Raw genomic sequence first — 15,381 nt, 5'->3', positions numbered from 1 at the left:
GGTATACAACATACAGTAAAAGTTGGTCAACCTACCTGCTCAATGATTTTTTGAAAGTTTTTTAAAAAATCTTTTGATATACACTGGGAATCTCTTCCTTTCACCAGCTTGAGGCCAAAGAAGGAAGAATTCAAAAGAACGTCCCTAAGAACAAAGGAAACACTGAATGAGTAGGAAGGAGACTGACAGCCACAGCAATACTGAATTTCCCATAGTGTTCAAAGGAGGTGTTGACCGAGGAAAGAAGCCATAGCCACTGGTATTTTTCCATGAGAAAGATCTGGAGTAATCCCCATACCTTCAGATATCCTTGTAGTTGCAATAGCTTGTGCCCTTCACACTGAACCAGCAATCTACCAAATTATTTCTTGCTCGACAAACATCACTCACAGCCCTCTTATGGCTGGAAGGCTTTTTAATAAAACTGTCTATAAAGATTACAAAATAAACCTCTGGAGCAACCTCCTCATGACTTCCTTCTGTTTTCCCACAAATTTCTTTCTCTTTCCCACAGAGAAGGTTTGTGTTCCCAAGCAGGTGCCTCTTCAGAGCTCTTATAGAGAATAGCTGAATGCAGCAATCTCTGCCTATCCTCAATGCAGATGAACTTCAAGGAGCTGCCTTTCACAAATGGTTTGACATTGAAGTACACATGATTTTGGCTCCTTCCTCAGAATACATCCCTCTAGTCAAGGTACTAGGTATTTTTCATTCAAGCTGGAAGTCAAAAATAATCTTAAGCCTTCTACTTTGGTTTCTCCTACAGGCTGTATCCTCTGTAATAAGAGTATAGGTAACCTATTTATCTTTTAGGTAAATAGCTATTATGTTCCCACCCAAGGTGAGAGTCCATTTTTGTCCAGGAAAAATCACTTTAAATTGATTTAGAAGGAGATGGATGTAAGAAAGGAGACAGGATTCCTTAGCTATGAGAGAGATTAACAAATCAAATGAATAGACACAAACAGTATGGTTCTGGCCAAATTGATGCAGAGAGCTCATGCCAGAGAGGGTGGTGAGCTAGGGGACTGGCCTAGAATCCAAATCACTGGTTTTGTGGGAGTGTGGGCTTAATATTCAAGGCATATGGATCTCTCAAGGGAGGATGTTAAAATGCAGATTCTCCTTCAGTAGGGTCTAGGGTGGTGCCTGAGATTCCACAATTCTAACAAGCTGCCCAGTGATGCCAATGCCATGGGTCCGTGGACCACACATTGAATACCAAGGGCATTAGGATCCCACGCTAGGGTCCACATGTATGTGGGTTCAAGATTTTGAAGATAATGTAGGTTATCTATATCCATTTGAAGTCTAAATCATTCATCAGTGGACAGAGGGGATGATGATGTATATGGTTTGAGAAAGTGTGCAGAGTTAGGAAACTCGGGAAACAGAGAAGTGAGCAAAAATGTAGTGGATTCCCTAGTGGAGAGTCTTGTATTATCTGCCAAAAACTTAACAGGTGATCTTGGCCCCAAATATCCAGGCAAAATGGTGGTCTGCAAGATTGGCCACACCCAGGGCCTGAACCAGGGAAGCAGGAGCACTGGAGGGCTAACCCCAGTACAGTGTGAGGGCTGACCCCACTGTCAGGGACACTGGACAGGAAATGACTCTATTACTCTGAGATTCATTTGTTTTATCTCTGAAAACTTGCCTCATGGGTCCACTAGGAGCATGAAATAAGAAAATCTCTGTGTTTTAGTTTCTGGTCCCTAAAAACAGACATGGAGTTGACAATATGTGTGCAAGTGACTTGCTGCACAGTGCTCCCAGGCAAAACCATTAGGGAAGCAGGAAAGTGGGACCTAGGAAGCAAAAGGAGCCAAGAAACTTTGATAGTGAGCAAAATTCCATGCAAATAACTGTAGCCCCGTCCTACAAGGGAGCACTGCAGATAGTCAGTTGCAAACCAGGAGTCCTCCTGAACTGGAATTCAGATGGATTATTTATCTTCTCTAACCCATCAGTCATTAAGGGCTGCCCCCTAAGAGGTATAAATTCCCAAGCACTTCTGGTCTTCTGCAAGAAAAGAATGTTCTGGAGCCCAAGGTAGCTCTTTGACAAGGACTTAGGGTCTGCTTGGTGGGAGCAGAAGCACACCTGAAATTGTTTACACATAGCTGGTAAACAGCAAAGGATCCAAGGGGATAGAGAGGCAATTTGCACTTTCTCCTAAATCATGCAAAGACCATAGCATGGTTTCTGGCAATCCTAAATCATCAGTAAATCTCCCCTTATTATATGCAATGTATAAATAAACATTATCTGAGAAGATGAAGACAAAGAAGGACAAAGGAGATATGAGGCGTCCATCTCATGATCCGCTAGGCGGTGGGAGTAGGGCACTTTGCAAGTGCAACATATCACTAGAAAACCTGGAATGTAGTTAGTGAGTGATCCAAATAACCAGATATCCTTAAGATCCACCTATTGATGTTAACAGAAAAACAACCTCATGAACTTCTTTTTTTTTTTTTTTTTTTTTTTATTCCAGGAATTCACAGACTCCGATTCAGCACTGAAAGTGCTTCTAGATGTGAGTGTTCATATTTGATAGCTTGTGGCTTAACGAGTGGATAACCTCTCTGGACTCGACTTTTTCATCCTTCAGGTGGGAGGTCCTCCAGCTCTACAATGTTGTGATTTGACACACCACTAAATACAAGAGGAACTTTCCATAAATACTCCACGTTCTTCCTGGTTGCATGGCTCCAAGGCTCGGTATTTCCCTTCCTCGCTGACAGTGTCACAGACAGCCTGAGTTGGTCTCCTGCATCTCTCCTTTGCAGATATATATGGTGCTCACCCAGACTGGCTTCTTGTGGCTGCCTGTGTCATCTACTCCTAACTGTGATTGGTGTGTGTGTATGTGTGTGTGTGTGTGTGTCTTTTTCTCTCATTTTCTGTGCATTGAAAAAAACAGCTGAAGTGCCTTTTTGCTCTGATTTTGTAGATTATAGCTTTTAGGATGTGTGGGTTAAGGGGTGAAATGGGAAGCAGAAAAAAAAAATGTACTCAGTCAGGATTCTGATGCTACTAATTACTTACCAAGATATGGATAAGACCATTTTTGCAAGCAGTGAATTGGCTCATTTAAAATTCCTTTGTTTTTGTTTTAGAAGAAAGAAAAAGAAAAAAGAAAGTCAAAGGATGAGAGAACAAAAGAAGCTCCCCATAGAAAGACAGAATCTTTTGCCAGCACATTTGAGAATCTAAATGGTGCCAAGTGCCCAGCAGATAGAAGGACTTTGCTTCCTGCATAGTAAATAAAATGGAAAGCAGGTGGAAGGAGGAGTCAAACAATGTTTTCTGAAGGAAAGACAAGGCTTCAGGGAATTCAGACCCCAACTCTCCTGCCTGACCTGGTAGCACAGCCAGGCACAAAAGGTTATCTAACAGAAACAGGGTAGAATCGGCTGGAATCAGACCTAGAACAGACCCCTTCTCAACGCAGAGGTGGGGGCTGGGGTAAGCATTGTGAAGATAGACCAGGCTGCAGCCAGGTGGATGGGCTCGTGGTGGCCAGAGGGCATATCCAGGCAGCAGGTGGGAGTCCAGACTATCAGATGGTGTCAGTGAGCAGAGCAAGAAGGCTTGACTACCCACTATAGGGCCTAACGGTGGAGTGTTCAGTGCAGGCATTATTATGAGCTCTGGGCAGGTAATTTCTTGTCAGCAGGGAAGACAGATGGTGAGGGGTGAGAGCTGGAAGGCCTTGGTCACATTGCCAGAGCTAGTAGGCAGGTTGCAGTCATGGGGTGGGTTTGGGAATCAGTACCCTTGTCCTGGTGGCTGCAGAGTGGAAGGGAATTGATAAGAGGAAGGGCGATTGTGGAGTAGGATCTTATATGAGTTTTCTAGAGCTGCCATAACAAAGTACCACACACAGGGTGACTTAAAACTATAGAGATTTATTATTTCACCACTCAGAAGTCTAGAAGTCTGAAATCTGGTTATCAGCAGGATTGGTTTCTTCTGGAAGCTCTGAGGGAAAATCCGTTCCATGTCTCTCTCCTGGCTTCTGGTGGTTGCTGGCAATTCTTGGTGTTGCTTGGTTTATAGCTATATTACTCCAATCTCGGCCTCCACCATCACTTGGAGTTCTCTTTGTGTGTATCTGTGTCTCTGTTTTCTCTTCTTATGCAGACAGAAGTCATTGGATTAGGGTCCACCCTAATCCAGTATAACCGCATTTTGCTTACTTATTATATCTGCAATGGCCTTACTTCCAAATAAGGCCCAAGGTTCTGGGTAGACACCAATTTGGGACTAGGGGATTGGGCGGCAAGGAGAGACACTATTCAACCCGTAGAGTTACCAAAATAGATTACAACTCCATGGAACAATATAGAAACATGTTACTAAAGCAAGGGCATGGGATTGTGCTCTGGTTTTGGGAAGAAGGCTGAAGTCAAGTTTTAACCATAAGTTGTAGCAAAAGTATGATTCCAGAGCTGATGATGGCAGCCATGGAATGGTGACTCCAGTTTCATGTTTTAAGAAGTAACCTCAACGGTCAGTTCATGTGTTTAGCCTGAGCCAGCGTTGACCTCTCACAGAAGGATCCTATTTAAATTAGCATACCTCTCCTTCTTCCCCAAGATTCTGGTCCAACCCAGGAAAGATATCAGCTTTTCTCCTTACCACCCATCCTTTCCTCATCAGAATCGCTATTATACTGAGCCATCTCCACGAATCTGAGAATGCCAGACTGCAGCAGAATTGGAGGGCTGCTGCTATCATATCATCCCACCTTTTGTGTATGAAGAAACTGGGGTTGGACCTCCGGGTACTTTTGGAAATCCTGATGGTCTACTTTCACGTCAGCTTTGGTTGGATTTTCTTAGATTATTCTGTAAATGACAGGACGGACACCTCTGAGACTCTGAGAAAGTTCATACCTTTGGAGAGAAATAAATAAAAACTCTCAGAGTCTGTGAAGAAAGAAATGCAAGACTTGCCTGCTGAATAGCCCTGACAAGGTTAACGGTGTCAACACCAGCAAATAGAGTCAAGAACAAGCAGCAGGAAAGATAGATTTATTAGCCTAGGGGTAGACATGTTGAGATGAGAAGTTGAGTGGAGCTTCTGGGGAGAAGCAGGTATGACCACTATGAGCAAAAACCTCTGAGAAATGGAATTTCTCTGTTTCTCTGAGAGCAAGGCAGAAACTCCATCAGTTAAGTCCATTTGCCAAGCTTAAGCCAATAAAGCCAGGGGTCAGAGGAGAGAGACTTGAGAGTCCCTGAGAGGCAGGCCAACTCTCAGACGAGGACAAACAGATCATCAGCATGGAGGAGAGTGCCTGGGGGCTTCATCCAGCACAGTCTTCTTTCTGGGCCACTTGACGTAGACCTTCCGGTTAACCCATACCCATGCTGAGCACCTACCACGGCACAACATCACAACCAAGCAGTTCTTCCCTTGTGACTTCCTCCTTCTCTAGCAAGCTGGCTAGACTAATAATAGAAGACAAGAACGAGAACAGAGAGGTGAGGAGATGAGAAAGAACAAGGGCTTACTTTTAAGACACTATGTGCAACGTGGGACTAGATGATATTCACGATAAGAAAAGGACTTCATCACATTATTAATTGACTCCTTTCTCTCCTTTTCTCAGCACTACTAATCTACCTTTTTCAGAAAGTGTTCAGCCTACTTAGGAATAGCCACTGTGGAATAATAGGGCCCACTATAATTTATAAAACATACCTATTAGTGTCACTTGCTTTCAACAGCCCTGTGATGTAAGAAATCCTGCTAACCCATTTCGCAGAGGGAAAAACAAACCAAGCTTCAGCCAGGTGATGAGGTGAGCCGGGACTAGTCTCTGGGACTCCTGATTCTAAGTGCCATTTCCACACATCACACCTCACTGCCATGGAAGAGAAGAACCGTGGAAGAGAACGTCTGTCAGCTTTAGAGGCAGTGAACCAGTACTGATCCCTCACGGCAGAACTTAGACACCACCCCGAAGCAGGGGCTGATGGCCAAGTCTCCAGGACCAGGAGGGCTGGAACTCAGACTGTTCCCAAAGGCTCCAGGGCAGCCCAAGTCAGGAGTGCTACCTCCATCACTTAATTAGTGGAGCGCCGCACTCCATTTGCTGGAGTCTCCAACACACTTGCGGTTGTGTCGCTTTCTTGGCTTTTTGTTCAGTGCAAGGCTCTTTCACAGGAGCTCCTCCAGCCCCTCGGGGAGCTGGATAGGAAGGGATGAAAGAGATGTGAGGGGGATTCTCTGAACACGGCTCTCTATTGGCTTCCCCTGTGATCTCCTGGTTTCTATTGCTGTCTCCCCTGGTGAGGTCCTGGGGAGCCACCTGAATGGAGCATCTGAAATGTGTTTGAATCCCATCCTTACTTCAGAAGGTATGGAAGCCACAGCTCCGGCACCTCGCTGCCTCATTCATTGAAAATGCCTTTTGTTATTTTTTTTTAATTTAAGTTAAAAGAAAAAAAAAGAAAGAACAAATTCTGTGGATGAACAAACAAAGAGAACCTCTGGTTCTAGAGAGACGTTGCTAATCCATTCACAACTAACTCGCAGACACTGACGGAGTCCTGAAGCTCCGCAGGCGGGTAACATGCAGCCGCCGAGGAGCACAGGGAGGCAAACTATGAAAAACCTGCTCTCAATTTCGGAGAAGCGCAAATCTTTCCTCTAAGGTGTTGAGAACTGGCTTCGGTTGCCTCCCAAGCCTTAGTGAAAGAAGCATGAAATGGTTGTCAGAGATGAAAGGCCCATAAGAATGGACTAAACCAGAACTTCTCAGCTCTTACTTCTGAGCATTGAACACCAAGTACTTTAGGGCTGGGCCTTTGGGCAGCATGACATGGGAATGAATTAGATGCAGGCTGCCCAAGGATTGCCCGACTTTCTAAACCAGAGAAGAGAAGTCAGCCTCAGTGCCCTCCTCTGCAAGCCCATGCAAGACGACAATGAACCCACCCTCGGGGGGCATTTCCCCTCGCCCAGGCTGGTCCTCCTGCTTTTCTGACCACCCTCCCATCTGAGCTTCCCTCCTCACCTGCTCTAGTGGCACAGCAAACCCAAGCGCACGCACCAGGACTTTGAGCCCTTATTTCAAATACGAATGAGAATTCATCTCAACGATTGCAGACACTTGGGTCATCTTCTGATGTGGATGAAGACATAGGAGAAACGGAGGGAAGAGGGAAGAAGAGAATTGAAACAGCGTAGCAACCACCCTGCCTGCCTCCCCAGCCCCACTCATTCTTCTGTTTAATTTCAACCGCTAAGAGGGAGAAAATAAATAGACAACACCCCTTCGATTTTACCTTTCCCTTCCAGCCAGTATATTTTCTCTCCTTCTCTTCACAACTTCCTCCCTCAGCCCTCCTTACTCCAGGACTGACACTTGCGTAATAACATCTGCTGACTGTGGAGCCCATTTTGATACAAACGGTTTTTTCAAAAGTGGATATGCAACAACTTAGCAAGGGTTCAACCTTAAGGACTTTGGAGAAACTGATGGCTTGTCTTTTTAGACATCTGAGAATATCAGTGCCTCTCATTGTGTCCTTGATTCTGGGGGACAGGGGGGAGAATGTAGAAGTAATCTCCTTTCAATGGGCCAACAGTAATAACCAGTCTGTTTAAAAGTTCATGAATAAGAGATTGTATATAATCTCCGTGCTATAAATTATGCACAGACTGTGGACAGAGAAGAGATAAGCCACTTCCCACTTGACTCACCTCTGCCAATTTCACCTTCACTTCCAACATCCCTAGGTGGGGGCATCCATCAGATCTACTTCAATCTATGAAAAAGGAGTTGGTCCAGGAAAAGAGCACTGCTAACATCAAACATCCTTGACTTTGGTGAACTCATATAATTCTTAAAATTTCTTTCCCTTGATACCAATTTCAGATCACCTAAACTAATTTCCACTTCAAAACTCCTGACAGAGACTTCAAATTGCAAATCCCAGTTGTTAACCAAGGGAAAAAATATATATATGAAAAATGAGAAAAGCAGTCAGTTAAGAAAAAGTGGGTAGAGAAAGAGAGAGAAATAGAAATATCTTATATGACAACCAGTAAATAATCTTGATAAACATCTGGATCTGTAGTAAAATTCAGCTGCTACCTCAGAAAGTAGTGTTACTAAACCCTTTGAATAAACATGAGCAGCTAGAGCACAGTGAGCCATGTCTTCCACACAATGGTGTAATCTGGCCCCCTCTCCCATCTGAGCACTGACAGTAAGCTGAGTATCTCAGCAACAGCTGGAAGTTGCACACTGCATCTGCACATCTTGCATGAGCCTGACGAGTCCAGGAATGGGCCTCTGGGTCAGGCTAGTCACCAGCACCAGCACCCGGAACGCAATTTATTCCTATTCTCAGAATCCTTAGGACACCAGAGCTTTAGGTTATCATCTACGGGGTCTAGTCTGTTACAATAGATAGAACTCTTTCCTCTACCGCTTTTCTCTGTAGCCAGTGTCAGAGTGGAGACAGAAATGATACCTGCTAGTTTATCACATAGCCTTATAATATTCCAGTGCTAAAAAGAAACTCAGGAATCAGGTTATCCTCTCCAGCCTCTAAGTAAACCTGCCCGTATATGAGCTCAAACAAGCAAAAGCTGTCCCTGTTTTTTTAAACAAGATAAAGGAATGAGGGGGGTAGAGATGGAATGTTCGTGTCCCCCAAAACTCATATGTTGAAACCTAATCCCCCAAATGACGGTATCTGGTGTGGGGGGTATTGGGGAGGTGATGAGATCATAAAGGTGGCACCCTCATGAATGCGATTAGCGCCTCTGTAAAAACGTCCCCAGAAAGCTCATTCACCCCTCCTGTCACGTGAGGACATAGCGAGAAGGCAGCCATCTACGAACTAGGAAGCAGGTTCTGACCAGAACTGAATGTGCTCGTCCCCTGATCTTGGACTTCCCAGACCCAAGAACGGTGAGAAATACATTTCTGATGCTTGTAAGCCACCCAGTCTATGACATTCTTGTTACGGCAGCCAGAATAAACCAACATGGAGAAGACTAATATTTTTGAGCATCCAGTGTGTGCCAAATAGGATACAAAATATTCACCCTGACTGGTGAAACAAGAATGGTTGTAGAAGTGAAAACTGAATTTCTGGGAGCCAAATGATTTGCCGTGTTCCCACAGCTGAAAAGTCTCAGTGTTTGGAACCTGACTGGTCTTGTGTCAAAGACCACATGCTTTCCTAACTATTGTGGCCTCTTCCCCGAGAGAGTTTTCAGCCTTGCTTGGAAGCCTATCCCAGTGTGTGTGTCACCATCTAAAGCCAGAGTGCTTTCTTGTCTCTTGCCCAAATCCTTCCTGTTATAGGACATGAGCCTCCCACTTTTCTCTCCCTTCTATCTCCAACAGATCTTTAAAAAATTAACCTTACGCTCTTTGTGGGGAAGTGCCATCTAATTCCTTTGGGGAAATTGGTTCTATCATCTGACCATTATAAGCATTGCTTCGAGTTACATTTGGGTTAGGGTACTGATGTGAAGAGCAAGATTGAAAGGAGAAAGAATTCTGCCTCGTTGCTAAAAGTAGGATGCTCCCTGGCTGAAAATCCCTTTTCATAAATTCAGCTCCAGTGAGCTATATTATCCATACCCCACGCTGTAATCCACCCCTGTCTCCCAGGGGCTCCCCATTACAGACTGAATATTTTGGGGGTTTGCTTTAAAGCCTTTCATTATCAAATACTCTTAGGGGAGCCAGTGTGTAATGAGGAAATTGGCAGGAGTCCCAGGGTGATCTGAGGGTCTGGGATTCAGAATACTAAGCCACCATTCAAAATGTAAGTAATTAAAATTAATTAAAAATCATTAGATAAACTTTCACTTTTGCAATTTCAAGGTGCAACCCAAGTCACCAGAGCTCATAAAGGATGTGCATGCTGTTGCATCTACGTGAAGTATTTCCATGACCTGTGCATGGACGGAGGGAGGAACTGAGCTGGGGGAAGCTGCATCGAGGAACCATGGTGAGTCAAACCTTTGTCTAAAAAAGAAAATGAATAGATAAATCAGTGCACATCCATACGCATGGATCCCTGACTGACATGGTGCTGCTTGATCCACTCACTCTCAGATCATCAATCAACGGGACTTATTCTGTTACTCTCCAGTGCTCAGCATGCCCAAGAGCTCAGCAGTGTAGAGAGCATCAGACCACCCCTCAGGTTACTTATGATCCCATCTGGATGGGGAAGATGAACCAGAAGCTAAGAATAACACAAATGAAGGAATGGAGAAGAATGCATCCTTCGTTCATTCAGCACACATTTTGGAGTACCTGCTCCCATAAAGGCGAGCATTGTGCTAGTGTGTGTGGTTACAGAGTCCTTGCCTTCAAGGCCTGCAACCTGCAAGGTAGGATCAGGACAACTTGAGGGGTAAGGTGTGTTACACTCATGGATTTAAGCATGAGCGCAATGTGTTTCTGCGGTAGGCTGACGACAGTGAAGATGCATGTTAGGGATCAGTAGAAAAGACCACTCTTGCAACCCACTGATGGGTGAGATGACGAAAGGATCAAATTAAGGAAAACCTTCATCACCAGAAAATGCTTCTCTGCAATCACATCTTAGACAATTGGGATTCCACCTGCAAGAACTTTTTAGACCAGAAGTGACCTGAAGAGGGCATACCCTCCATTTGAGAACGACAAACAAATGAGAAAATTCATTATATAATTTCTACACTACCTTCATGCTAAAGTGTCATCACATTTATTATACTGAGAACAGATGGTCCAGATGAGCATGTTCTTCATGCAGATTGGGAAGTCAAAGTCTAGTCCCCATTGAAGGAGCCAGGGAAATTTATTCTGAAGGGAAGAAGGGATTAGTACATGCAAATAAAGGCTACTTTCAAACACTTGAAGAAACAGTTCTTAAGTAGACAAAATAATTCTTATACATTATTTTTTCCTTTTGCATAGAAAGCCCTGACAAGCAAAAATTTAACACTACAAGTAAAGGAAATGAGCAGGAAAAAGGGGAGAAAGAGATGCTCAAATTGAAGCAGGAATGTTCCCAGAGAGAGAGAGACAGCTCTCTCCTCTCATCACAGACAGAGGTGGGGGGGGTCCCCAGAAATCCCAGAGCCAAATGGAACACTCTTTGAAAAACATGCACTGGAAGCTAAAAGTTGGATGACTCAAAGGGTGGATGAAATCAGGAGTTAGATTTGACTCAGCATAAGGAAGAACTTTCTAATAATTAAAGCTTACCTACAAGGAAATGGGATGCTCTGTAATGTACTGGCTTCTGTGTCTTTGAAATGATCAAACAGTAGCTAGAAGGCCACTGTCAAGAAAGTAATAAAAGTATTTCCTGCTCTGAGGAAGAAGAAAGATGACATTACCTCAAGTTCCTTTTCAACTCTCAGGTTCTATGAATCTTTGCCATGTTCTAAATTATATGTTGAGGTAGCAGGAGGCCCAAGAATTGAACCCAAGCCTTAGCCTCTAGATCTTGGAAATTTTGAGTAGATCAGTGAGTTAGGCATCAAGAAAAGCTTGAATGCAGAGTTTTGCCCAGGAGTAAAGGAATAAACGAAAGGCCCGCACATCCAGCTTGATGGCACATGCTCGGGGACCTCGCTGTCACCAGTCTTCCCACCAGGACCTCAGGAGGAAGCTGATGGTGGTAGGCCTCTCCTGCCTTGTAAGGAGGAGACCCACAAGGCAGAACATCGGCTCCTGGATGCAAACCTCATAAGCATATTTATAGAGAATTTGTCTTTCTATCTTCTGTGGTCCCCATGTCTTTTGGATGACCTCCCCTTCTCCTGACAGGGAATTCAACTTATTCTAACATAAGTGTTTTTTTCTTTTTAATTGATTGGATTCCCCTCCCCTGAAAAAAGGATATGTTGAACATCCTCAACCCTAATGACTGAAAACAGGGCCACTGCAGATATAATCAGTTCAGATGAGGTTATAGTGGAGTAGCGGGGGCCCCTAGCCCAATATGACTGGTGTCCCTGTGAGAAAAGAGCCCAGTGAAGACAGAGACACAGGGAGAACACCAGCTGAAGACAGACAATAGGAGTGATGCATCTACAAGCCAAGAAATGCCAAATATTGCAAGCAAGACCAGAAGCTAGGAAGAGGCAAGGAAGGATTCCCCTACAGGTCTCTGAGGGAATGTGGACCTGCTGACACCTTGATTTTAGACCTTTAGCCTCCAGAACTGTGAGACAACAAATTTCTGTTCTGTTAAGCCCCTCAGCCTGTGGCACATTGTTACTGCAGTACTAGGAAACTGATACTCTGGCTTTCTCCATAATTGTCTCCGTTACATAGAACAGAATTCCTTCTTTTCCTTCCAGGTCATGTCATAGGGCCCATGATGGGCAGAAAATTAGCAGGTGGTTTTCTCTGCTTTGCAGCTCACTGGCTGTGTTCTAGCAAGATCATCATCCCAAATCTTGAGAATGTTGGCAGACAAGAAAGTTGGAATGAGTGTTAGGGCAAGTGGACACTGTCTTGAATCTGGTCTTGGTTTGATTGACCTAGGTGCCTCATCATTTTGGAATTTCGTCTAGCTATCTACAAAATGCAGATCATATTCTTGTTATACTGTCTGCCTTTCTTGTGGTCCTATCTTATGGGTAATGTGAGGGCACAAAAAGGTGATAAAAACTTTGAACTGCTCAGACAGGAGCATAGGGGAATTAGCACAGGCAGCACGGGGCTGTCCCAGCAGCATTACTGAGTTGCTCAGGAAGGGCCAGGAACCAGAGCCAGGTAAGAAGGGTGGATGGACCTGGAGCACTGGTGAGGTCAGAAACAAGGGAACAGTTAGTAAAGCGGAAAGGACACATGGGTATCATGAATCCAGGGAAGAAAGCCAAGTTAAGACTTTAGCGTGTCAGGCCAGCCAAGAGGGGGCAGGCAAGGTGTGGAATCCAGCGCCATCAGCCCAGGTTAGCAGATAGCTAGCCAACTGGGCAGGGACATGGGCAAATGCAAAGACAGACTACACAGAAGAAAAGAGAGTATTCTGAGGCCTAAATGGAAGGATTGGAGGCAAGCAGAGTGAAAGACAGCCCTTGGGGTTCCATAGGAGCAAACTGGATTTAATCACTGTTCCTCAGAACTGTTTGCCTTCTTTCCAGTTATAAGAAGCCTTCTTGGTCTGCATCAATGAGGGCCAGAATACCAGGAACTTTTACTTCCAAGAGACTAAGTGATTAAAGCCTTGCATTAGTAGGAGCAAAATAAAAATAGTTTTTGCAATTATACTTATTTTTCAGGGTGATACAGGTTCTGTAGATGTTGGTGGTTGCCATATGTATTCCACACCAGCGCTGACCCCCGGCTACTCTTATAGTGAACTGCATTATTTGTTTTAGAACAATAAATACAAACAGCTTTCATGACTCAAAACAAAAACAAAAACAAAAAACAAAAAACAAAAACAACCCACAACACCCAAAATCCACTGCAGTTTGAAAACGGCCCGAAATTCACTATCTTTCTCATTGTGTTATTTTCTCATTAGGGTTTTAACTTACTGATTTCTAAGCTGTGAGCTTCAAGGTTTTCAATCTACAAAACAGAGGCATTGTGGTAAATACCAGTCAGATAAAACCTGAGGTTAGCACATCTCAGAAGTCATAAGCTCCTGCCACAAGCTACGCCTGTGTGTGTTTGTGGAGAGAAGAGTCTAATAACCCAAAATGAGGACCACGTATGGGAGAGTGGGGTGCAATGTCTCCCAAGAGTTCAGTGAGAAGCAAGAAATAAGCCAGAGAAGCTGTCGTATTCCTCAGTCAGTTGGTAGGAATGTTTCTCATTCACCAAAAGAGGCAATAAAAGTGATTTTCAGGAACAGAGACAAAGAAGCTGAATGCCCTCCCTAGCACTCCTGCTCTGGGATGTGCCCCTCTTCCTTCCTTTATAGCTCACTTGTCAACATTTTAGATGAAGCAATGCATTTTTCCTCTGTTAGTAAAAATTGCATAAATTCTGGCCAATATAATTGTTTTAGCAGTCACTCCTATACCCGAGCATATTTATGGACACCTACCAATGATGCCATTTATTGAGTGCCACTGTATGCTACATCCTCTGCATGCATTATCTCATACGATTATCCTAATAACCCTCTGATATAGGTGCAAACATCTCATGTCTTTAGAAGAGGAATCTGAGACTCCATATGGCTAAGTCACATCCCCAAAGCCACATGCTTAATAAGCAGAACAACGGAAGTGGGACACCAGGATGGTCACAATTGAAAAAGGATCTCCAATGGTGGAATTCGTTATGAATGAATCGTGAAGTACTTTTGGACAGAAAGAGTTTCCTGTTGAGAAACAAGTCAGTGAGGTGAAAAGAAGGAAAGAAGAGAAAAGAACCACCATGGATTGTGTATCCGCTCCTCGGGGCACTCTTGACATACCTTTCATTCCCCTAGCATAGCACGCTTGTCTAGCACTCCACGTTGGCACTTTCTTTGCTACTTTACACTGCTTCTCAGCAAGAATCGGGTTCTCACTTGTCTTATTTTGACTTCTAGTCTTGCATCCCCTTCTCCCTGTCTACGTGCCCAACTGACTTCCCAGAATGTTGGATCTAATGGTTATGGTAGATAATAATTCATTGTGACATTTATGGCTCACTTCCTAGGTGCCAGTCTCTGTGCTGAGCTCTCTATGTGGACTTTCTCTTTCAATCCCCCCAAAAGCCATGAAGAAGATGGCATTATTGTCCCCATTTTATGGATAAGAATATTGCCATCATCTTGTTTTCTCTATCTCATTCCCTCATTGCATTAAAATATTCCCTCTTGTATTCAGGGATCATGACCTGGGAAGGAACACAGGTCCTCCTAGAAGTAAAACTGTGAACACAGACACAACTGCCCTTTCCCCAACTTTCCATCCAATGAGAAGATAATTTCTTTTGTCTACATTTATCCTACCTACTGGTTCATAGCAGCCTCAAAGTCAATGCACAGGTGGGAGTGCTAAGATTATTTAGGTTCTCACAGCACAGCAGATAATTAATAATGCTAAGACCTACCAGGATGCAGCAGGTGCCACATTGGTGTTTTTATTCAGGTGCTGATAGAGCAGACCTCCCCACGTCCCACACCCTCAATGCAGCTCTGGCCTACCCCAGTGAGGTCTGTGTTTGAAAGGGGATCCTGACAGGCCTACCTAAAGAAGATGAAAGAGGCAGCAGGGCAGGGGGCAATGGGTCGGCTAATGTGCAGAAATAAACTTTACAGCTCCGGGGCAAGGCCACCATAAACCTCCTCCACACTGCACCGCACAGGTTGTGATGGAGGCAATGTGCTTTGGGTGGTGGTTTTACTTGGGACCCTCCAGGGAACTCTGGTTTGCAGACCTGTC

Source organism: Eumetopias jubatus, unplaced genomic scaffold, assembly GCF_037043125.1.
Source record: "Eumetopias jubatus isolate StellerSeaLion01/CBP00866 unplaced genomic scaffold, mEumJub1_p1.0 scaffold_12, whole genome shotgun sequence".
In the NCBI taxonomy this organism is placed as follows: Eukaryota; Metazoa; Chordata; class Mammalia; order Carnivora; family Otariidae; genus Eumetopias; species Eumetopias jubatus.
This window is presented reverse-complemented; position numbering follows the sequence as displayed.